This window comes from Nannospalax galili, unplaced genomic scaffold, assembly GCF_000622305.1.
Source record: "Nannospalax galili isolate Female #2095 unplaced genomic scaffold, S.galili_v1.0 scaffold445, whole genome shotgun sequence".
Lineage (NCBI taxonomy): Eukaryota > Metazoa > Chordata > Mammalia > Rodentia > Spalacidae > Nannospalax > Nannospalax galili.
Window position 1 is genome coordinate 611561 of NW_008354184.1, and position 17467 is coordinate 629027.

Below are 17467 nucleotides of genomic sequence, written 5' to 3' on the forward strand. Positions count from 1 at the left end.
CCATCCTACCAAAAGCCATTTATAGATTCAATGCAATGCCAATCAAAATCCCCATGACATTTTTCACAGAATTGGAAAAAAACATCCTAAGATTCATATGGAAGCACAAAAGACCTCGGAGAGCCAAAGCAACCATGAGCACTTAGAGCAATGCCGGGGGGATTACTATACCAGATTTTAAGCTGTATTACAGAGCTATAGTCATAAAAACAACATGGTACTAGCACAAAAATAGACCCGTAGATCAATGGAACAAAATTGAAGACCCAAATATGAGTAAGTGCAATTTCAGCCACCTGATATTTGACAAAGGGGCCAAGAACATTAATTGGAGGAAAGACAGCATGTCCAGCAAATGGTGCTAGCAAAACTGGATCTCCACATGTAGAAGAATGAAACTAAACCCCTTTCACCCTGGACAAAAGTCAATTCCAAATGGCTCAAAGACCGCAATGTAAAGCCTCAAACTCTGAAACTATTAGAAGAAAATTTTGGGAAAAAGCTACAAGATATAGGCATAGGAAAGGATTTTCTAAACTGGACATCAATTGCTCAGGAAACAAGGGCAATAATTAACAAATGGGACCTCATTAAACTAAAAAGCTTCTGTACATCAAATGAGGCAACCAAGGAAGCAAACAGAAAACCACAGAATGGGAGAAAATCTTCACCAGTGACACATCTGACAGAGGTTTAATAACCAGAATTTAAAATGAACTCAAAAAAATGAGGAATTGAGAAACCAACTGACCCAATTAAAAGATGGGCTAAAGATCTAAACAGAGAGTTCTCAAAGGAAGAAATAAAAATGACTAAGAAACAGCTCAAAAAGTGTTCAACATCATTAGTAATTAGGGAAATGCGAATTAAAACCACCCTAAGGTATCACCTTACCTGAATCAGACTGGCTAGGATCAAGAGAACAAATGATACTAAATGCTGGCAAGCATGTGGAGAAAGGGGAACACTCATTCACTGCTGGTGGGATTGCAAACTCATGCAGCCTCTATGGAAAACAGTGTGGAGAACTCAAACAACTAAAAATGGCAGGGCATGGTGGCGCACGTCTTTAATCCCAGCACTCGGGAGGCAGAGGCAGGTGGATCTCTGTGAGTTCAAGGCCATCCTGGTCTACATAGTGAGTTCCAGGAGAGCTGGAGCTACAGGGAGACCCTGTGTCAAAAAGACCAAAAAAAATAAAAAATAAAAATGAACTCACCATATGACCCAGTTATACCTGATAGGTAAAATGTTGGAGAGAGAGCGTGCGGATGGAGGAGGCAGCAAGGCACAGATAGAATTCTCAGCGGGATACAGCTTTATTTCGCACAGGACACTTTTCCCTCGGGGAAGGGAAAAATGTCAGCCCACGGGTTGTGAGCTGGGACTTATATATGGGGGCTTTAGGGTGTAGAAGGGGGGAGTGTTTGGGGGAAAAATCAGGGAGGGGGAAGCAGGAAAAGCAGGGCTTGTAAACCTGGCTCCGTTCAGTCTGCCAGGTAGGATTAGGGTTGAGAAAAGCTATTGTGATAAACAGCTTCTAAAATCTTTGGTTAACAGGTAGAATCTGCTTATCTTATCTTTGGAGGTCAGAGGAAAGGCAGGCTGCTTCTCAGCAGAGTTTGTTTCCCTTGACTTCAAAGGCCAAGGTGCTTATCAGCTCAGTTCCCTTTTTCAGGCTCCAAAAGTCTGTAGGTCCCTGTTGGGGTCGGGGGAAGCTGCTGCTGTTTGGAACCCTAACAATACCACTCCTTGGCATATACCCAAAGGACTCATCCTATTGTAGAGACACTTGTACAACCATGTTTATTGCTGCTCTTTTCACAATAGCTAAGAGATGGAAGCAACCTAAGTGACCCTCAACTGATAAGTGATTAACAAAAATGTAGTATATTTACACAATGGCATTCTATTCAGCAGTAAAGAAAGATGAAATAATGAAATTTTCAAGTAAATGGCTGGATCTAGAAACTGTTATACTAAGTGAAGTAACAGACTCAGAAAAAGAAACAATGTTATGTTCTCCCTCATATGTGGCTCCTGGCACCAAATCCTTTTAAATTCCAGGTCCTTTTAATAAGATGGTGCTATACAGTAGTCCCTTCTGCATGAAATAACTACGATCATAACTTCGGCTGAGCCTGATCGCTAAACATAGTCACAAATGGGTTTGCTGACAGTTGTGCTCATTCATTAAAGGAGTGCCAAGCAGGATCACTGGACCCTTACTTGAGTATCCAGCTACTCTTCCCAGCCAACTAGTCCAGCCTTGGAAGACAAAAGAAAAATGAGGAAGAACCCAATAGAGGGATGCTTTTGGAAGCCCCTGTCAAGAAACTCCAATGGACTCTCACATGAACATTTGAAAAGTGCCCTGTTCCTACTTTTTTCTAGTTCTATGCAATTTGGGAGTCTTTTAGATAGACCCACTGAAGGGGTAATCCAATTGCCTCACCCTGTGCCCCCCCTGTTCAGGATAGAAGAAGCCAGAGCGGTCTGTGTCCCAATTTCCTATCGGCAATTTGGGTAACCCCTTCAGAGGATGGTGTGATAAGAATTGGAGGTAGGAACTGACTAGGCATTTAGGGTAAAAAGACCCCAAAGAAATGTAGCCAGTTTCTTAGATAAAAGTCAAAATGTCCTTGGGCCTGTTAACAACATACTCTGTTCAGAAGGCCAAAAATGTCAAAAGTATTTGGGAGCTTGTATCTAATCCTTAAAAGATTTTAGGATTACCTCTTCAGAGGGGGGAATGTTGGAGGGGAGGGAATGGGCACGTATGAAATTCTCAATAAAGTTTTTGTAAAAGTTTAAATAAATAAATAAATAAATAAATAAATAAATAAATAAATAAATAAATAAATAAATAAATAAATAAATAAATAAATAAATAAATAAATAAATAAATAAATAAATAAATAAATAAATAAATAAATAAATAAATAAACTGAAAAAAAAAAAAAAAAAACACTGACCTGGTAGGCAAGGCTGTGGAGAATCAGCTCTGCCAACACTCGGCAAGTTTTATTTAACCTATGTCCCTAGGCACAAATGAGAAAGAACTTACTGCCTCACTTAGTGAAGATGTAAAGACCTTGCAGCTTCCTAACTGGACAGCATGGACCATGGACTGGAAGATTTACTTTACTTGGCATTTTCAGAACCATGTCTACTTGAGCAAATGTGAGAATAACTAACCTATAGTGGGTCTTAGGAAGCAAGACCCCAGAGCAGAGGTCTCAAGCAGTTTCCAACAGGTCCCACCCTCCTCTCTTCAGAGGCAAGATGTATAAACTAGACCTCAAGTCAGTGACATGGCTCAGCAAATGGTAAAAGGTAGGAGGGACTGGAGGGACAGCTCAGTGGTTAAAAGCACTGGCTGCTCTTGCAGAGGACCCAGCACCCACATGGCAGCTAACAACCATCTGTAACTCCAGTTCCAGGGCATCCAACACCCTCTTCTGGCCTCTGCAGGGCATTGCATGCATGTGGTGCACTTACATGCAGGCAAAACATTCATACACATAAAAGTAATAAATAAAAATTTTTGTTGTTTTGTTTTTGGTCTTTTTTGAAACAGGGTCTCCCTGTAGCCTCAGCTGCTCTGTAATTCACTATGTAGAGGAGGCTGGCCTTGAACTCACAGAGATCCACCTGCCTCTGCCTTCCAAGTGCTGGGATTAAGGTGTGTGCCACCATGCCCAGCTAAGATATATTTTTTTAAAGGTAGAAAGAAAGAACTGACTCTACGAAGCTGTTCTCTGGCCTCCAGACACAGACAAACTAAATAATGTAAAATATAAAAATAAACTAGACTTCTTTCCCAAGGTGAGTCACAGAACTCAAATCCCATTTTTCCCAAAGCCAAACCGGAAACATTACACTTCAGGCCAGAGATGTAGCTCAGTGGTAGAACACTTGCTGATCATTCCCAAAGCCCTGGGTTCAAACTCCAGTATTGACACTAAAAAAAAAAAAAAAAATACCTTTAAGTGGGGCATGGTGGTACACACCTTTACTCCCAGCCCTAGAGAGGCAGAAGCAGGTAGAACTGTGAGCTATCAGGCCAGGTGGGGCTACAGGGAGACCCTGTTTCAAAAACAACCAAAAAAAAATTTTTTTTTTAATTTTAACTCTTCTCCAGATTTCTACACAGCTGTCCAGTTACTGAACCTAGGCATAAAAATGGTCACTCACCTGGGTCTTCAGGCCTTCATTCTAAGTTTCCTGTATAGGTAACGTCATTTGTTATAGGGGTGTCAGCCATGAGTCCCTCCTTAGAACTGTAACCAGGCTGGCCTCATACTCCCTATGTAGCCAAGGCTAGCCTTGAACTCCTGATCCTTCTGCCTCCACCTTCCAAGCACTTGGGTACAGGCATGTGCCACTACACCTGGTTGTCATCGCCAATATAAACATAAAGAAACTGAGGCAGATGTAAAATAACCAGCCCAGCATAACTTACTGTATCAGTAAGTTGTGCAGCCAGGGTTTGAACCCAGAGTTTATATTGCTGTGAAGAACCAATCCACAAGATTCCTATACAGCTTGCAACCCCACTTTCTTCTCATCTTCTAAGCTAAGCCAAAGCTTCACGGGAGCATTCTGGTACACTCACTGCTATGCCCCAAAGACCCACCATTTGGTATATTAAGGATCTCCCACATAAATGAACTAATTATGGTGTTCACTTGCATTTTTTTTATCGTTCTCTTGTTTTTGTTTCTGTTTTCTTCAGATAAGAGTCTGCTGTATAGCCCAGGCTGGCTGACTGAAATTCACTATGCCACCCAGGCTGACTGTGAACTTGGGTTCTTCCTGAATGCAGGTTAAGTGTGTACCACCATTCTCAGCTTTTCATTTTTCCCTTGATGACAAAGTTTAATACAACTCACAGTCAAAACATTAAAAATACATCTCAATAACTCACTACTTCAGCCCACTACCTCCCTGTGCAGCAGGCTCTCATGGTCATTACCCTGTTCTGGCCCTGCACTGCCAAATGCAGGTCTATCATTCAGTGTTAAGTGGCCAAGGAGAGCAGAAAGCTGTTATATAAGGTTCCTGCCTTCCATTCTGGTACAGACAGAACACTCTACCCAACTTGCAAGGCTATCACATCACACTTAGTCTTTTTTTTTCTCTTTCTTGTTCTGAGACAGTCTCTATGTTGCCCAGGCTGGCCTCAAACTAATGATCCTCCTGCCTCAGTTTTCTGGGTAGGTAGGATACTGGGATTCCAGGCATGCACCACCATGCCCAGCTTTATGCAGCTACCCTTCAGCCCCTCTTTTCTTCTCCCTCAACCAACTGGCCACCAAGTTCTACTGCTGTCCATGTTGTACTGTGACCACCATCTCGGTCCTCTATCTACCTGCCCAGATTCCCTGCTTCTATTATTTCTCACCAATTTTCTCCACACTGTCTTGGCACACTCCAAGACACAAATGTGACCCTGTCTTTCCCTTCTTAGAAAGCTTGTAACGGTCCCCCATAGTTAGCTACTAGTCTCTGTAACAGGGCCCCTCCACACCTGGCACAGCTTCAACTCCAGCCCCTTTCCTCATAACTGTATCATTCTAGCCTCAGCAGACTCAAGTTTCCAGGCTACAGTGTGCAGTTTCCACCTCCACACATAGTTTACTCTTGCCCTACTGCCCAGCCAGCTTCAACTTCTCTAACTACCATGATCCCTTCCTACCACCCAACCCAAGACAGAGCCAGCTTCATTCCTGTCTCCGTAGTTTTTTTCACGCAACACTCTGGCTTAGCACTGATCTCCTCAGTCTGAGTCTCTATCCCCAAAGCCTACCAGAATGCCAGGGCCATACAAGGGCCTCTGAAAGGCTGCTAATTAAAGACCACTATTATGTTGTGGTAGAACTCCTTGACGGCAATGGGCTCAAGAGTAAATAGACCAAGAGCCAGTGAGATGGCTCAGTGGGTAGATACTGCCACCAACCCTCATGATGTCCATTCCCCATGATAAAAGCAGAGTACTGACTCCCTCAAGTCTTCTGACTGCCACATGTACACCATGGCACACATGCACTGATACCCACACTAAATAAATGCAATTTAAAAATTTTTTTAAAAAGCCGGGCGTGGTGGCACACACCTTTAATCCCAGCACTTGGGAGGCAGAGGCAGGTAGATCTCTGTGAGTTCAAGGCCAGCCTGGTCTACATAGTGAGTTCCAGGACAGCTGGGGCTACAAGGAAATACTGTCTCAAAAAGACAAAAAATAAAAAAATTTAAAAAAAATAGGGCTAGCATACCACCTACAAGTGCCATCCTCAATGCTGATTATATACTGTCTAGGTCAGTTCTCACTGTAACCTAAAGAGGTAAGTATGTTATTTCCATTTCACAGATGATATAATGAACACCTGGAAATGTTTACAGACTTACCCTAAATCCCACAGGTACTAGTTAGCAGTGTCAAGCTTTGAACTCAGGTACTGAACATTATGCTTGCTTTACAAATTATGCTGTAACAATACACTTATGTTTCAGAAGACATGATGTGATACAGTATAACTGATAGGACAAGTTGGGTTGGAACCCAACTCTAACCAGTATCTTTAACCAGTATCTCTTCTAACATTTTCAAATATAAAATATTCCACTAAATAAAATTATGGTAATGCTGTTCTGGTGAAGCTAGAAATCCAGGGCCCGTTTTTCTCAACAGGAAGACTCAGTTCTATTAACATGTCTGTAGTTTATTAACACATCAGTATTTTATTCACAGAGTTCTAAGGACTAAAGGACAGACTGATCATGAAGGAAAGGTCTTCCCTTTCCTAGTTTTTGGCACCAGGAAAAAAAAAGAAAGCTCAGGGCTAGAGAGATGGATCAGTGGTTAAGGGCACTGGCTGTTCTTGCAGAGGACATGGGTTCGGTTCCCAGTACCCACATAGCAGCTGTCCAGTTCCAGGGGATCTGACGCCTTCTTATGACCTCCACGGGCACTGCATGAAATGGGCACTTACATACATGCAGACTATACACTCATACACGTAATTTTTTAATTATAAAAATCGAGCTGGGCATAGTGGTGCACGCCTTTAATCCCAGCACTTGGGAGGCAGAAGCAGGCATCTCTGTGAGTTCAAGGCCAGCCTGGTCTACATAGTGAGTTCCAGGACAGCTGGGGCTACAGGGAGACCCTGTCTCAATAAGACCAAAAAAAAAGTCTCCTGATTGAACTCCTTTACAAGAACACTGGAGTGATCTCACCTCTTATGTTGTCTTCTAAACAAACATTCAACTATTTAAACAAAAAAAAAAGCAAGCTCCAAGAACAAGGGCTACCTACCTGAGGCTTCCTAATGCATCTGTGGGGTGGGGTGGGAGAGCACAGGAGTATCTGCAGAAGGCACCTTTGTCCTCTTAAAATTAGGGTAGGAGGGGAAAAGAGGATCTAAATAAGTCCCCCTAGTTTGCTATGGAGGAAGACCAGGCCCTTTTCCAGCTGCTTCTCCCGGGCTTCTATATCCTCGAGCTTCTGATTTTTCCGGAACTCCCGGCGAATGGAAGCAAAGTAGAAGTCTCGATCAGTGTAGCGAAGCTCTCGGCCCTGGCGCAGCAGAGCCCGGTAGAGACTCAGCACCGCCTCTCGGCTCCACGGGGCCATGGGGGACTGACAAGAGCTGGGTGTCACACTCTAAACAGAAGGGAACACACAGAAGCCAAGAATCAGAATTAATGACAGCAGAGTCTCTAGACACTGTGGTTCAGGGGTTCTTTTTATTTTTATTTTACGTGTATATGCATTTTACCTGCATGTAAGTGCACCCATGTGTGTGTGCAATGCATGCAAAGGACAGATGAGAGCATCAGATTCCCTGGAACTGGAGGTACAGATAGTTGTTAGCTGCCATGTGGGTGCTGGGAACAGAAAAGAGCAGCCAGTGCTCTTAACCACTGCACCATCTCTCCAGGACAGCTCTGGAGTTTTTACTCCCAGATTCAAGACTCCCTGTAAGCCAAGAGCAGACCCCTCCCTTAGCCCCTGGGAAGGGGGAAAGGAGTTCAGCCTGGGGCTCACCAGGCCTTGGGAAGTAGACAGCATGGGCTTGAGTCCTGGCTGCGCGAACTAGTCACCATGGGACTTTATATACAGTACTTAATCCTGCTAAGCATCAGCTCCCTCGCTTCCAAATCAGAGATTACAATGGCATTATGGGAACAGTACCTACCACATAAAGTTATTTTAAGAACCACTCCTGTAAAGCACCTGTAATGGAACTCTACCATAAAGTGTGACCTAGAGTGGCTGCAGACAAGGCCTCAGCCGTATCTGCATCCTGGCACCACAATCTATGAGCTTCGGGGCAGCTCTCTTAGCCTCCCTGTGCCTGCCTCAGTTCCTTATCTGTAAAATGAGGATAGATTGTATTTTATCCAAACATCTGGTCTAAGTATTAAATGAATTCCTGTAGATGAAGATGTTTAGAACAGTATTTGGCACAGTGATAGCCATCAATAAGCATTGCACTGGGTGACACATGAATTGCCACCATCCTCCTTCAGGAACAGACACAAGCCCCAAGGTAATCATCTGTAAAGTGCTTTGTCACCATTAACTACATTGAAACTATGAGCCAAAGATCAGGGTCCACAGTATCAGTGATTCCTCACTGTGCAGTTACCCCACACCAGGCAAGCACTAAGCACTGCACACTCCACATCTAGCAACAATCCCGGTGTCACCATTATCCCCATTTTAACTGGAGGAAAGTGATATTCCCAGAAATCACTTGCCCACTGGCCACAGCAGTTAAGGGGAAGATGGCACTCCCGACCCCAATTCAGCCAGCCCGGGAATCTGTGTAGGGTCTTACACGTGTGCAGCACTTGTAGATGCTCAACAAACTTTCCCAGCACAGTGCCCGGCACCTACTAGGCTCAAAACTATGTTCAGTGAAAGAAGGAATAATCCTTCCAACGTCCCTTTGTATAAACCTAAATGTGTCTGAGGGGTGGGAGAGAAATTGGCTGGGGGGGAAAAAAAAAAAAAGGATCTGAAGCCGGGCGTGGTTGTGCACGCCTTCAGCCCTACCGTTTAGGAGGCAAAGGCAGGCGGATCTCTGAGTTCGAGGCCAACCCGGTCTACAGCTGGGGCTACAGGGAGATCCTGTCTCAAGAAGACCAAAAAAAAAAGGGGGGCCCAAGTCAGGAGCCACAGCTTCCGACCTAGCTAAACTCTTCGGGAGCCAGGGCAGAGCTCCCGTCCCTGTCCCGGTTTCCCACATCAGAGGGGCTCCGCTTGGCCCTAAGGGTCTTCGGTGATGCAGAACCACGGAGCCGCTGGATGAGCTAGAAGGCGAGCGTCACGCAAGGGCTGCAACGGCAAGGTCGCACAGTGACCGGCCGGGGCGGAGACCCCGGGACCCGGCCGGACCAGCCTGAGCCGGGAGAAACGGGGGGCTGGGGCGGGGCGGGACTCGGAGGCCCCCGCAGGGCAGGTAGCCGGGCCCGGTCCGAGCGGAAGCGGGCGATCCCGGGCTGCCCTCACGCCCTCCCTCACTCACCCGCGGACCGCGTGCTACCACTCCTCAGGTCTCGCCTCGCCCAGTACCTCTCTCGGGGTCACCCATCAACATGGCCCCTTTACTTCCGGGACACGACCTCAGTCGCGGAGCCGAGGGAAAGCGCAGAGAGCATAGAGACGGAAGGACTTCCGCTCGGCGCCTCCAGTCGGGAGGAGCGTCGGGCTCTCCTCGTCTCGAGGTTCCGCCCACAACCCGAGCGACGCCTTCTTTCGTGACGTCACCTGACACGCCCCGGACGCGCAGCTAGGTGGAGTCTCTGGGCGGGCACTGGACCTGGTGGGTATTGGGTGGAAGGAAGCGGAAGGGAGCGGGCGCGGGGCCGTTGTTCTCCACCTGCTGCGGGACCCGAACCTACCCCGGGGCTCCGGCCAGACCCCCGCCTGTCCGCTTATCTCGGCCAGGACCTGAGGGACTCTAGAACTAAAACATACTTCCTCTTTTCATTTCCAGATCTGTATTTTGTTTGAATTTTTTCTCTTGCTTCGTTTTTTGAAAGTCTGGTGTATCCCAGGCTGGTCTCAAACTCGCCACATAGCTGAGAATGACTTGAACTTGTGATCCTCCTGCTTCCACCTTCCAAATACTGGGATTACAGGCGTGGGCCACCAGACCCGGGTTATGGGACACTGGAGACCCAACCCAGGCTTCCACATGCTAGACAGGCACTCTACCAGTTGAGCTACGTCCCCAGCGCTGATTTGTGCGTTTTGTTTGGTTTTGTTGTCTTTTTTTTAATTAGCTGAGAATCTCATACAGTGTATTTTGAGCATTCTCACTTTGCCCAGTTCCTCCCAAATCCACACCCTCCTCCCTACCCACTCAACTTGTGCCTTTTTTTATGTGTATAAGTGCATCTGTGTCCTACAATGACTGTAGTGGTCAGAAGAAGGTGTCAGATTCCCTGGAACTGGAGTTATGGGTGGTTGTTAGCCACCATGTGGGTGCTGCCTGTACTCCTAACACTCAGGAAGTGGAAGCAGGAGGATCAGGAGTTCACAGTCATTCTTAGCTGCCTATCGAATCTAAGACTAGCCTCAGCTAAAGACAAAACAACAACAAAATACCCAAAACATCAGAACTTGAAACAGACTCATGCCAGCTGGAGAGATGAGCAACCCAAGTGGATTTTCTGCAATGAAGATTATACCTGTGGCTGAGGGCTCCTCAGCTGCAGAGCTCCCAAGTAACAGTGCGGGGCAGGTGTGGACCTCACATGGCCTAGCCAGACTACAGCCCAGACCTTGGCCCTGGTCCCAATAGCAGTAAAGCGAAGTTTCTGCCATGACCAGACTTCTGTCTGAGAAAAACCAGCCTGACTGTTTTGTGGGGACTGGATCAGTGCACAAAGCCCTGCATGAGATTGGTCCCCAATCTGCAGCATCTGCTTAAGTGACAACAGTAGGCAGCAGCAAGAGTACACACTACACTCTTCCTGTGCCTGGCATATGTGCCAGTTCCTCTAACCCTCAGCCACAGATCTTCAGGTATAAAAGCTGGCATTGCCAGAGACATCCAGGGAAAGGGATTTTTTTTTTTTTTTGTCTGTTGAGTGGGTATCTATAGGTATTTGTGTTCAGTTGGGCATGCATATATGTTGTATGTATGTGGTGAGGCCAGAGGTCAATGTTAGGTGTCTTCCTCAACTGCTCTCTTCCTTCCATCTGTTCTTTTTAAAAAAAAAATTTTTTTTTTTGGTCTTTTTGAGACAGGGTCTCCCTGTAGCCCCAGCTGTCCTGGAACTCACTATATAGACCAGGCTGGCCTTGAACTCACAGAGATCCAACTGCCTCTGCCTCCCAAGTGCTGGGATCAAAGGTGTGCACCACCACACCCTGCTTTATTATTTTTATTTTATGTGTATGCCTGTATTGCCTGCATGTAGGTAAGTTGTACCCATGTCATGCAATGCCCGCGGAGGACAGAAGAGACTGTCAGATCCCCTGAAACTGGAGTTATGGACAGTTGTTAGCAAAAACAACCAGTGTTCTTAACCACTGGGCCATCTCTCCAGCCCCTATTTATTTTTTTTTTTAATGTGTTTGAGTGTTTTTCCTACATATGTAAGTACACCCGTGTTGTGCAGTGCCTGAGGAGGACAGAAGAGGGCGGCAGATCCCGTGGAACTGGAGTTTTGGACAATTGTTAGCTGCCATGTGAGTGCTGGGATTCAAACTCTGGTCCTCTGCAAGAACAGTCAGTGCTGTTTGCCACTGAGCCATCTCTCCAGCTCCAGGGAGTTATTTATTTTTACTTGATGTATATGAGTGTTTTGCCTGCATGTATGTAAGTGCACCTGTGTTGTACAATGCCCATAGAAGCCAGAAGAGGGCATCAGATCCCCTGGAACTGGAATTACCCACAGTTGTCAGCTGCCATGTGGATGCTAGGAACTGAACCTCAGTCCTCTGGAAGAGCAACCAGTGATCCCAGCTGCTGAGACATTTCTCCAGTCCCTTGTTTAATTTTTTTAATGTGTATGACTATTTTGCCTGCATGTATGTAAGTGTACCACATGCAATACAATGCCGGCAGAGGCCAGAAGATGATGCTGAATCCCCTGAAACTGAAGTTATGGATGGTCATTAGCCACCGTGTGGGTACTGGGAACTGCCCTTAACCACTGAGTCATCTCTCCAGCCCCTCCACCTTATTTTTAAATTTATTTTAATTTTATGTGTATGAGTGTTTAGCCTGCATGTGTGCAAGAGCATCACATGCATGCAATGTCTGCAGACACCAGAAGAGGGCATCAGATACACTAAAACTGGAGTTACAGATGGTAGTTACTATGTGGGTGCTAGGAACCGAACCTGGGTCTTCTGTAGGAGCAGCCAGTGCTCTTAATCCCTGGACCGTCTCTCCAGTCTCGCTCCACCTTATTTTTTTTTCTTCCTTTTTATCATTTCTTATTTTTTGAGACAGTCTCTGAATCTGGAACTTGCCAATTCATCTTGACTGGCTGACCAGCAGCCCCCGGGAATCCCTGTCTCTGCCTCCCCAGCACTGGGGTTACAGGTATGCCCTGCTGTGCCCTGCTTTTACAAGGGTACTAGGGATCCAGACTCATGTTCATGTGGCAAGCCATCTTTCCAGCCTCAAACTTGATCTTCCTGCCTGAGCCTTTCTGGTACTGGAATTACAGTGCTGGCATTAGGAGCCTGAGTGGCAGGAGTAGGATTTGAACTCAGGTCTGGTATCCACTGAACAGATAAAGTCACTCAGGATCTGGGAGGACAAGGAGAGGGGACCCTGGTGAAACTAACATTGAAGAAACAAACAAACTGGGGAGAGACCACCAGAAGACCAGATGTCTAGGAGACTTGAGGATAGAGGGAGAGTATGGTCACCAAGGGAGAGGGAAGGAGGGGTGTGGTCACAAAGACCAGTGTCCCTGTAGGTTGGACATTGCCCTCCCCACTTGGAGCTGTCTGTGGCTGGCTGATTCAACAGAAAGATAGGGCAGAAGCTTGAGGGCTGGAGAATGAATGGGAAGTCAAAAAAAGGGAGGCAGCTACTTTGTTGGGAATGAAAAAGCAAGATGAAAGGACAGCTAGAGGGGGACAAAAGCCAGTTGTTTGTGCTGTGCCCTGGGGTTGGTGGCACTTGTTCTGGCGGGTTGGAGGGAAGCCAGTACTGGGAGGGAAGCTGAGGCAACTAGAAAGAGAGGAGGACCTTCCTGGGACAGGGGACAGGGAGAGTGAGAGGAGCCAAGTGCTCTATCAGAGCAGCCCTGCTTCCACAGGGACAGTAGTCGAGGGTTTGCAGGGACCATTCCTTTACTTTTTCTGGTGGGATATCTTAGGAAATTGAGACCCTCGATAATTGCACCCAAAATGGTGGGAAATTGTGATACTGCTAATAGATGACAAGACAGAACATTCAACCCAGCTCAGTCTGCCTTCGCACTCCACCCAGGGCATGACCCAGGCTGGTGAAATGATGGAGGAATTGGCTATAACCAGAGCAGCAAAGCAAGTAAGCCAGCCTGGCACCTGGAAATCACTGCCACAGAGAAAACTACCTCCCTTTTAATGGTATCTGCTGTCCTTAGACACCATCAACCCTGTATTCACTAGATGCAGTATCACCCAGAAAGAGAGGGTGAAATCTCTGCTGCCCACACTGTGCCAGGTTTGGACAAGCAGATGGAAGCCTTTGCCTCAGCAGTGGTAGGGCTGGCAGGGGTAGAGGTGCAGACTCTGAGCCCAGACCCAGCTCCTCAAGGTTCCAACCTATGTAACCCCTGTGAGTTTCAGGATTAAGGAGAAGCTTAGGGGCTAACACAGTGCCTGGGCCACAGCAGTCACTGCACGAATGGCTGAAGATTTCCCTTTCCATTCTCTTTCCCCTTCGTCACAGATGCAGCCTGACAGGATTGGGAATCAGTACACTTATTTTGTGGTCAAGGTCTCACTAGGCTACCTCCCTTGGGAGCAAACTGGGTGCTTGTATGCTGGACTGCCTTAAGATGTATGCCCCCTATGCCACAAAGAGATTTATAAGACACAGAGCGATCTGAAACAGAGCTGTCCAGGTTCACCAAGTGATTATAGGGTCTGCCAGCCCTGGGCTCCTACCACCTTTGACTCCCAGCTCATCCAAAGCATATTACCCTCCCTGCTCTCCTCAATGAGTGGTCACTCTTTTATGTGGCATGTGGGGTTCTTGTAGTCTTCCAAGGTCTTGTTAAGGTTTCTCTCTGCATTGGAAGGCAAGGGACCCAGAGTGACTGCCATCAGTGTCTGGTAAAAAGCACTGGACTTTTCATATAAGAACTGACAGGACTGCTGCCGGGCATAGTGATGTACACATGCAATCCAAGCACTCAGGATACTGAGGCAGGAGGATTGTAGGTTTAAGACCAGCCTGGGCTACATAGTAAGATGCTGTCTCAAAAAAACAAAAGAATGAGAAGAGAGAAAGAGAGGGGGAAAAGACTAGGGATCTAGCTCCGTGGTGGAGACCTTGGGTTTAATCCCCTACAACGCCACCAATATTAATAATAATGTATAATATTTAAGAACCGTGGGCCTGGCATGGTGGCACACGACTTTAATCCCAGCACTCGAGAGGCAGAGGCTGGTGGATCTCTGTGAATTCAAAGCCAGCCTGGTCTACATAATGAGTTCCAGGACAGCTGGGGCTACAGAGAGACACTGTCTCAAAAAGACCATTAAAAAAAAAAGAAAGAAAAAAAAAACCATGTATTCATAGAATATCTTCCTCTGGCATAAACTTTTCTTTTAAAAAAAATTTTTTTTGGCCGGGTGTGGTGGCGCACACCTTTAATCCCAGCACTCGGGAGGCAGAGGCAGGCGGATCTTTGTGAGTTCGAGGCGGCCAACCTGGTCTACATAGTTCCAGGACAGCTGGAGCTACAGGGAGACCCTGTTTCAAAAAGACAAAAAAATTTTTTTTAATTTATTATTTATGTGTATAAGTGCACCTGTGTTGTGCAATGCCTGTGGAAGTCAGAAGATGGCATTGGATCCCCTGGAACTAAAGTTAGGATGGTTGTTAGCCACAATGTGGGTGGTGGGAATCGAACCCAGGTCCTCTGCAAGAGCAGCCAGTGCTCTTAAACTGCCGAGCTATCTCCCCAGCCCCTGGTTTAAAATTTTCAAAGCCAGGTATGACACATACCTATAATCCTAAAACTTGAGAGGAAGAGACAGGAGGATCATTTTGGGACCAGCCTGGTCTGCACAGTGAGATCCAAGTTATCCAGGGGTACATAGGATTTTTTTAATTCAGGGCTAGAAATGCTAGAAATATAGCTCAGTGGTAGAATATTGCTTAGCATGCAGGAGGCCTTAAGTTCAAATCCCAGCACAGTCAAGAAGAAGGGGAAAAGAGGTGGAAGGAGGGAGGAGGAAGAGGAGGAGGAAGAGGAGGAGGGGGAGGAGGAAGAAAGGAAGAGGAAGGAAGGAAACAGCATTTGGGCCAGCAAAATGGTTCAGTGGGTAAAAGTCTTTGCTGCACAAAGACAGCATAAAAAAGCTGGATGCAGGGCTGGAAAGATGGCTCAGCGGTTAAGAGCAATGGCTACTCTTGCAGAGGACCTAGGTTCGATTCCCAGCACCCACATGGCAGCTATGAATCGTCCTTAACTCCAGTTCCAGGGGAATCCAAAGCCCTCTTCTGACCTCTGCGGCATTGCATGACACAGGTGCACTCACATACATGCAGGCAATACGCTCATACACATAAAATAAAAGTAATAAATTAATTTTTTTAAAAAAGCTGGATGCATCTGTAATCCCAGCACTCCAACAGCACAGGCAATGTCCTGCAGCAGGAACAAGGGAGACCAAAGTAGGCGAGAACTGACTCTTTTTTTTGGTCTTTTTGAGACAGGGTCTCCCTGTAGCCCCAGCTGTCCTGGAACTCACTATGTAGACCAGGCTGGCCTTGAACTCACAGAGATCTGCCTGCCTCCACCTCCCGAGTGCTGGGATTAAAGGCATGTGTCACCATGCCTGGCTTTAAGAACCGGCTCTTAAAAGTTGTCCACTGACCTCCATGTACAATCCTGCACTCACACACATATCATACACAGAAAGGTAAGAGGGAGAAGAAGAAATAAATGTAAATTTCACATGCTATAATATTGAAATATAAAGAATAAAGACAAATTTTTTAAATGTATTTTATTTATTTGTGTGTGTGTGTGTGTGTGTGTGTGTGCCCATGTATGTGTGGAGGTCAGAGGAAACCCACAGGAGTCAGTTCTTTCCTTCTGCCACATGGATTCCAGAAATCAAACTCAGGTTGGCAGGCTTAGCAGCAAGCACCATCTTACTGACCCAAAATAAATTTAAAATATTTTTTTTTGAGACAGGGTCTCCCTACAGCCCCATCTGCCCTAGAACTCCCTATGTAGACCAGGCTGGCCTAGAACTCACAGGGATCCACTTGCTTCTGCCTCCCAAGTGCTGGGATCAAAGGTGTGTGCCACCTCACCAGCTTTTTAAAATTATTTATTTTTATTTTATGTGTATTTGTGTATTGCTGGCATGTAGGTAAGTGCACCCGTGTCATACAATGCCCATGGAGGACAAAAGAGGCCACCAGATCCCCTGGAACTGGAGTTATGGACAGTTGTTAGCTGCCATGTGGATGCTGGGATTCGAACCTGGGTCTTCTTCAAGAACGATCAGTGCTCTTAACTGCTGAGCCATCTTTCCAGCCCCCAGCTTTTTTAAATGTTTTAAATTTATGCTGGGTGTGGTGGCACACACCTTTAATCCCAGGACTTGGGAGGCAGAAACAGGTGGATCCCTGTGAGTTCAAGGCCATCCTGGTCTACATAGGGAGTTCTGGGTCAGCTGGGGCTACAGGGAGATCCTGTCTCAAAAAAGACCAAAAAAAAAGTTTCAAACCCAGCAGTTTACAGAGTTCTTGACTAGCATGATCCAGGCTCAGGGTTTGGTCACCAGGAGTGGTGGTACACACTTGTAATCCCAGCACTTGGGAAGTGGAAGGCCCAGGTCATCCTTAACAACATAGTGAGTTTGAGGCCAGCCTATTCACCGGGAATTCCCTCTAATGTAAGGAGTGAGGTGGGGATGACAATTTGACTTTTTCTAGTGAGACGTGAGATATTCATGCAGTAATCTTTTCCTATTGCCATAGATTCCTGTATCTTGAGATGATGGTGACACCTTCAATTTTGCAGATCCTGGGCTGGTGTGACCTCTCAGTGTCTCATACTGGTGAGACTGCTGGAGTTCATGAATCAGAGCTCCTGAAGGTTCTCAGGCTGGGTTTGTCCTAGGGGCCCTGCTGGAAGCTGGCATCGCCCAAGTCTACCCCTCTGTGTTCATCCTTCTCCTCCTCTGATGTGCCTGGCTCCCCTCTCTAAACAGGTTCCATTTCCTGATCAGTATCACCCTGCCTGCCTTGCT

The 17467-nt window shown here is 46.4% G+C and overlaps 1 protein-coding gene across 3 annotated transcripts in view; it reads right to left on the reverse strand.

The window, feature by feature from the left end:
• Mief1 (mitochondrial elongation factor 1) overlaps positions 1-9713 on the reverse strand; it is a 25632-nt gene extending 15919 nt beyond the window's left edge. The window contains exons 1-2 of one of the 3 annotated variants that reach the window (XM_029555119.1): positions 9540-9713; positions 7322-7669 (exon numbers count right to left, since the gene is read on the reverse strand). The gene's annotated coding sequence lies outside the window, so the exon portion shown is untranslated. The remainder of the gene's footprint in view (positions 1-7321; positions 7670-9539) is intronic. The other 2 variants (XM_029555117.1, XM_008851220.3) reach the window with 2 other exon arrangements.
• Positions 9714-17467: the final 7754 nt, after the last annotated feature.